The sequence below is a fragment of the Ascaphus truei genome, chromosome 2, assembly GCF_040206685.1.
Source record: "Ascaphus truei isolate aAscTru1 chromosome 2, aAscTru1.hap1, whole genome shotgun sequence".
In the NCBI taxonomy this organism is placed as follows: domain Eukaryota; kingdom Metazoa; phylum Chordata; class Amphibia; order Anura; family Ascaphidae; genus Ascaphus; species Ascaphus truei.
This window is the reverse complement of record NC_134484.1, coordinates 23,445,049-23,452,004: the sequence shown is the minus strand read 5'-3', so window position 1 is coordinate 23,452,004 and position 6,956 is coordinate 23,445,049. Positions and strand designations below refer to the sequence as shown.

Sequence of the window (6,956 nt, the reverse complement as noted above, 5' to 3'; positions counted from 1 at the left end):
AGGGAACACCCCCCCTCCAACTTATAACATTGCGGGAATGAGGTACCTGGACATTGAGGGACTGCGGATCAGGTAAGATCCCAGGCGGGATTGCTGCTTTAGATATTGTGAAGCGGGGACGTCCAGACACTGGTTAAGGGGTTCAGGAAACTAGTCATTCACCTGTGGCTTTTATTTCTAGATCCGACACTTACACACTTACACACACACACACACGACACACACACACACACACACGTAACAAGGACTAATTGTAGTATAATGTAATAAATACATTTGTCAAAAACGAATGTTGTTCTGACTAGGAATTTATTAAATGTATTTTATTTATATATTTTATTTTAAAGCGGGGTTGGGGGCGGGACTAGGTGGCGAGTAGATTTTTTGGTTGGGCGAGTAGATTTTTGGGTGATATATATATATATACATAATTAGATGTATATCACAAAGAATGTTTGCTGTAAAATAACAGCATATCTTACTTTATATACAGTATACTACCCAGGACAGGGGTCCAAGCAACACAGCAACTTTATTTATTTACTATTACACCTAAAATTTACACACAAATGGGCCTCTTGTTTTTAAGTGTGTCCCTTTTTAAAAATTATTTTAGAATTCCTTTTTAGTGTAAAATAGGAAATTGAACTAGTAAGCTTATATTAAACACTTGCTATGCCAGAATGCCTGCGGCTTCTGTTTCTGGGCTCATGTGAATGCTTGTGGAGTTGTCACGTGTCCTATATCACCAACAAACAAACACCATCAGGAGCAGAAGATGAAGTCCTACCCTCCCACATTCCAATCACGGTCAGATCTTCACGAGAACTGCAGATTCTGTTCCAAGAATAACATAGGGACAAATGGTGGAGATGCAAGTGAGCACAACTCTATCCAGAGATATATACAGATATAATGTAGAGAGCAGTCTTTTATATCTACTGGTAAAACATAATCATGTTAATAATGTACTGTCTTTTCTTAATATGTTTTTTTTTGCTGTCAGAATGTACTGAAATTCCTTACATTGCAGACACCTTTGCAAATAAATTGCAGACTCTTCTGGCACCGAAGCAGATATAATGCAAGTTATCATGTCAAGATAGATCATCATTTGGATATTGCCATGGCCATTGGTGGAAGTGTTTGGAAGCCCTTGCTTTAGATTTCTCATAAAAACAACACCTCCAAAAAAAGTACTCTATGCATGGGAGGCCATTACAGTAAGACCATTAGTACCATTGTTATTTAAAGAGACTGGAACTTTAAATCAACAATCCAAGTTTTGTGACATCCTCTATAGAGAAAAATGTTAATGCTTTAAAAGGTATCCACCGGGCACATTTCTGCACGCGAGTAACAGAGGCAATTAGCAATGTGACCTAATCGGACAGTGACATCACATTCCAGTGTTTCCCAGCATATGATACAGCATTGAGATGGAAAAACACTTCAGAGGGAAATATTTCCTCCTTCTGACTCAAATTATGAAAAGAAAACGAGTACAAATATTGAGTAACACGCATTGCTGCTTTAAAGTACTCTATGGATAAATGTTATTATTCATTCTAATGACCCTTTATGATTGTATGTTGGCTCTGTGAGTCCCCTAGTGTACTGTATGCACAACTTCTTGATTCACCAATGTGATAATAAACCCGACTGGTCTTTCTTTAGCTTCAATTCTAATATACACCAGTTTCTAACTGACCTGTAAATAGGAATACAAAACCAGTTTGGGGTCATTATCACAGTGTTAACCTTTAGTTACTGTAGTTGAACAGTATGCACCATGCTTTAATTGGTGGGAATTGCCTAATAAATGTTTGTATAAAAATAGAGAGCAAGCGTAACTATTTTGTTGGTCTTCTATTCGATTTCACTGCTAGTATTGTGTACACACATTGCAGTGTAAAGTAAAGATATTTTAACGTGGGACATAATGGGAATAAATCATAAATCAGATTAAGGGGAGATTAAGGTGTCTCATCCTTCCATTGAAAGTTCAATAAGAATTGGAGGATTAGGAAATGTTCTTCAATTGTTGATAACTTCCAAATGTAGGAATTTAAAAATCTCCATTTTTGACAGCGTTGCTATGACGGTATGCAGAAAGCCCCAAATACCAGTGATAGCAACATTTACAAAAAAAGGCGAGTAACCGGCGACGTGATGATTGATCCTGTGTAAAGGGCTCATCTGGCGAGTTGTTTCTGCTGCAGAGAGAGACGCCTCTTCCTGCGCAAATCTTTTTATTTTTTTTACTAGTGTATTGTAGCAGGGGGTCTCTGGAGCAGAACCGCGTTGATTTCAGGTCCGGGGACCCTCTGCTTCCCGAGGTACAGGCCCCGTTATGGGGTGCCGCTATCTCCTATGCATTTGATTCCCACGGTCACGTGACGCGGGACATTTCATGAAACGTTTAACATATTTGTTACCGTAGCATCTATCTGCTACGGTAATGAAGCTCCTTTAATGTCATTTTTATTAATAGTGTGCGGGAGCAAAATAAATGATGGTTTCATGTGGGGACATAGGGAGTGGGTTGTGTATTGGTGATTAGAACATATTGTAATGTTTATTGGGGGCAGAGGGGGTGATTGAAGAGCCAAGTACCCCCTTCACACACCCCCTCTGCCCCCAATAAAGCTGCTGTTGTCCATTAACCCCTTCATTGCCTTAGCAGATAATCGCTAAAATAATGAAGTTGCCTGTAAATGCCTTTTTATTGCATGGGATTCATGCTGGGGGTCTCCAGTGGTGATATTAATGGATATCAGCTCCAGAGACTCCCGGCATCAATCCGGTGCAGGAAAAATGCATTTTTTTCTAAGTCCCGTTTCGCCGCCTTATCGGCAGCTTCTCACCACACTCTTGCCAACTTTCCCTGGTGAGGACATTTTGAGAGGAAATCTCAATTCTAGAGCCGTGATAAGCTAATCGGGGCTACTAGAATACAGGCATACCCCGCTTTACGTACACTCACTTTAAGTACACTCGCGAGTAAGTACATATCGCCCAATAGGCAAACGGCAGATCATGCATGCGTCTGTCATCACGTCCTGAACAGCAATACTGGCTCCCTACCTGTACCAAAGCTGTGCGCAAGCAGGGAGACTATGGAGCCTCTTACAAATGCGTTATTTACATCAGTTATGCACGTATATAACGATTGCAGTACAGTACATGCATCGATAAGTGGGAAAAGGTAGTGCTTCACTTTAAGTACATTTTCGCTTTACATACATGCTCCGGTCCCATTGCGTACGTTAATGCGGGGTATGCCTGTACATTGAGTTTGAAAAGCTGGCGATAAGTGATGATAAGTGGCTTTTCGGCGCACGTTTGGAGATTTGTTTTTCAGCCAACATTTTTTACGATAAGTTCTCTTATTACCGACTTCTTGGTGTTTCCTGAATCGCTGTAGGCTTTTTTGACGATAAGGTGGCGATAAGTGGCTTATAGCTGTAGCGCACTTTCCCCACCCCCTGGGAGATATGGCGGCTACTGTGTATGTGGTGCATTACCTGTGGCTCACAGGAGGCCTGAACCTCTGCTGCTGAGAGCCTGGGGTGTACCTGGTCCATCTGGTGATAGTGCATCCACCTGAGTGGGATCCTAACAGTGTGTGATAACCCCGTGCAGGACACTATATAAGTAATACACACTGGTATGATATAACAAGTTTACTGAAAACGTATGAATAATAATGATAATAACAGAACCACTCAGGCCTCGGAGTGCCGTGCCCCAACACCGTGTTCACACCCTGATGGGGTTTACCTCAAAGTACTGAGGTGCCCCTGGGCACCCAACCACCCTGGTGTCCACAAGTAGCCATCCACCCAAGTGTGTGAGACAGCGCTGCCCCACTAGCGTGTTACTGTTGGTGCACTTGTACAATGGTGATATACCTGCCGGGTGCTCCAACACCCGGTAACGCCAACTGAAGATAAAGGATCTGCTGGTCCAGCGACATTGTTTGCGATGGCGTCCACCTCCACGTGGGGTGAATTCCGGCGTGGGTAATATCACTATGAAGGTAGTCTCTGTGCCTTGCGGTGGTGTTCTTTTCCCAGACCACAGGCCGCAACCACTACAAAGCGTCCTTCTGTGTCCCTGACACTATGAATGCTAAATGGGGCAGTGTCCATAAGGGCCTGTGCCTGTAGCAGCCACAAACTGAACAGGGGAGTCGGGGCCTTGCTGGGGCCTAACAGGGGGTCTCTGGCCTTGTGCAGGGGCCTAATGACACCCTGCACCTACACCCTTACCCTCTGATGTCCCAGCACGTCATATGTATCCTTTCTGTTGGGCAGTGGATGCTGCAGCCCTATTGGCTGGTTCGCGCCCCAGGGGCTGCTGGGTAATGTAGCTCCCCTTGCAGAGCCTAACTATAATGTAAACATGCGCGAGGTACACCAAGATGGGCGCCATCCCCTCAGACCGTACTGCGCGCACCTTTAACATGGCGGCCCCCGCTAGCCACGTGCGCCACGGACCTCTGGCGACCTAATCGTCCCTGCCTCAGCCTCCATGCATCTCCCTGTCTACGGCGGTCTAACCGCAGCACCCGCGGAGGTAAGGGGGAGAAACTAAGGAGGCCGAGGGGGATGCCCAAAGGGGAGACCTGGCCACATAGCATAGACCCCTTAGACAGATGGGACACAATTGTAATCATGCCACTTATTGGTGCTAAAAATCCTTATTAGGTATTTTGTAATCTATCCTGTAATGACATTCATTACCAGGATGCCAAAATAAGTAGCTATATCTATGAATATACATAATGTGCCTCCATTACCAGCAGTCAAATCACCAGAGGGTTTTCTGCTAGAACAACTTGTTTATGCATTAAGACAATCCAGTAAAATACAAAATGAAGCAACTTTTCAACAGTGTTTGCAGATTTTGTTTTCACTTGAATAATTAAGTTGCAATATTACCTACCATTGATTTTATCTTTCTAAAATGTAGCAATTTCAAACTGCCATAATGTAACACCAAAGAGCATCAATCATCAGAGATATGTTAGGGCAATACAGGTAGGAGAGTGAGTTTTTTTGTGCGAAGCTCAGCAAAATGAAGCTAATGGATTTAGGGCCATTACTCTATGTCTTGCAAATATGTAATGGTGCATTACTAAGATTAGTAAAAGATGGAATGAACACTCTCTAAATACTGTAGGATTCAAATATTGGATGAACATTTTTTTAATAATAGTAGCAGTTAGGTAATGAATGTGTATATGGTGAAAGGCAGGGTTGCAGGTCTGTCTGAGACATGCTCATGTGCGCAGAAGTTACATTTTTATTTGTTGTACATTGTACGGTGGAGGGTTTTTTGTCACTTTTTTTTTTACCGACCATAACTTATTTAATGTGTGGTTGAAACCTATTCAGCTTCAAATTGCAAAGCCAGTATAACCAGCCTCACACCGAAGGTTGCAACAGCCGTCTGTGAGTACTGTAGCTTTACTGGCTATCCACTTCTTTAACCCAGGCTGTGTTGAAAAGTTGTGTAATGCGTCAGGCATACTGTAAGCTTATAGGATCCATGTTAAAAGGGATTTAAATCAAAAGGTGACACTGTGTGCTCATATGCATGTCCTTACCCAGAATCCCTAGCTGCAGTGGAAGCATTGTATGCTGGGAGATAACGGTGAAAAGCAGCATTGCAGACCTGTCTCAGACACATGACTGTGCTCACAAAAGATATTTGTAGTTGATGTATACAGTGGACAGTTTTTGCCACTTTTTTTAGCCACCATAACTTATTTAATATTTTGAAACATAAACCAAATAAATATTTGGGGTTTTACAAAGAGTTGAAGTAAGAAAGGTTTTTTGTTTTTTTTAATAAAAATAGAAAAATCTTATAGTACTGCATAATTCAAAAAGACCCAGCACAGAAACAAGCACAAAATGTGTATAGAAAATATATTTCCATTAAAAAATAAAACATAAAAAGGAGTAAGTTCATTCTACATCAAGGTGTAAAAATAGAAAAGGTATAAAAATAGAAAAATCTTATAGTACTGCATAATTCAAAGAGACCCAGCACAGAAACAAGCACAAAATGTGTATAGAAAATATATTTCCATTAAAAAATAAAACATAAAAAGGAGTAAGTTCATTCTACATCAAGGTGTTCATCATAAACACTTTCCTTTGCTTGTTACGTGTTCTGTGCTAGTCATTTTTTTAGTTGGTCTGCTTTGTAATTGTGTTTTCTGCTCCGGTTTTATAATAAGTTGCAGGACCCTTCAGAAGAGAATCACTCAGACTGATTGTAACGAGGCACATATTCATTTATATGCCTCCTATTCAATATACTGAGAGACACTGCATCCCTGAAGAGAAGGGATTTACTCAATTCAAATAATTGGAATGAAACTCTTCCCTGACACGGAAAGAGGCATCTTGAATATGAGCCTGAAAGAGTGTTTTTCAATTCTTCTAGTAATGGCTAAAAAAAACCCACAAGCATGAGAATGTAAAATACTTAGATTCAACTTGTTTCTGAGTACTACTGCGTTATCCCCAGAACATGGCCTGTACCTGGGGTACCTTCAGTAGACGATTATATTTCATGGGACAGGTATACAGCAAAGCCAGTTGTCTATGGACTTTGTCACTGTACTAGCACAGAGGTGGCCAAATCCTGCCCTCAAGGGCCACCAACAGGTCAGGTTTTAAAGATATCCCTGCTTCAGCACAGTCTTCGACAGAGCCACTGATTGGGCCACCTCTGCTGAAGCAGGGATATCTTGCAAATTTGACCTGTTGGTGGCCCTTGAGGACTAGAGTTGGCTACCCCCTGCCCTAGAAGTTCATTCATGGAGGTAGTGGGGTGTCTCTGATAGGGCCATTCAAAGGAACAAGAAGCTACTTCTAACTGATGTATGCAGTGGTTTACTGGGGTTGTTTCAATGAGACAAGTGTGATGATGAAACT

General features: G+C 41.9%; 1 protein-coding gene across 1 annotated transcript in view; it reads right to left on the bottom strand.

Moving 5' to 3' along the window:
- The window catches only part of COL22A1 (collagen type XXII alpha 1 chain), a 515,441-nt gene that overhangs the window by 155,519 nt on the left and 352,966 nt on the right, over positions 1-6,956 (bottom strand). The window lies entirely within an intron of this gene.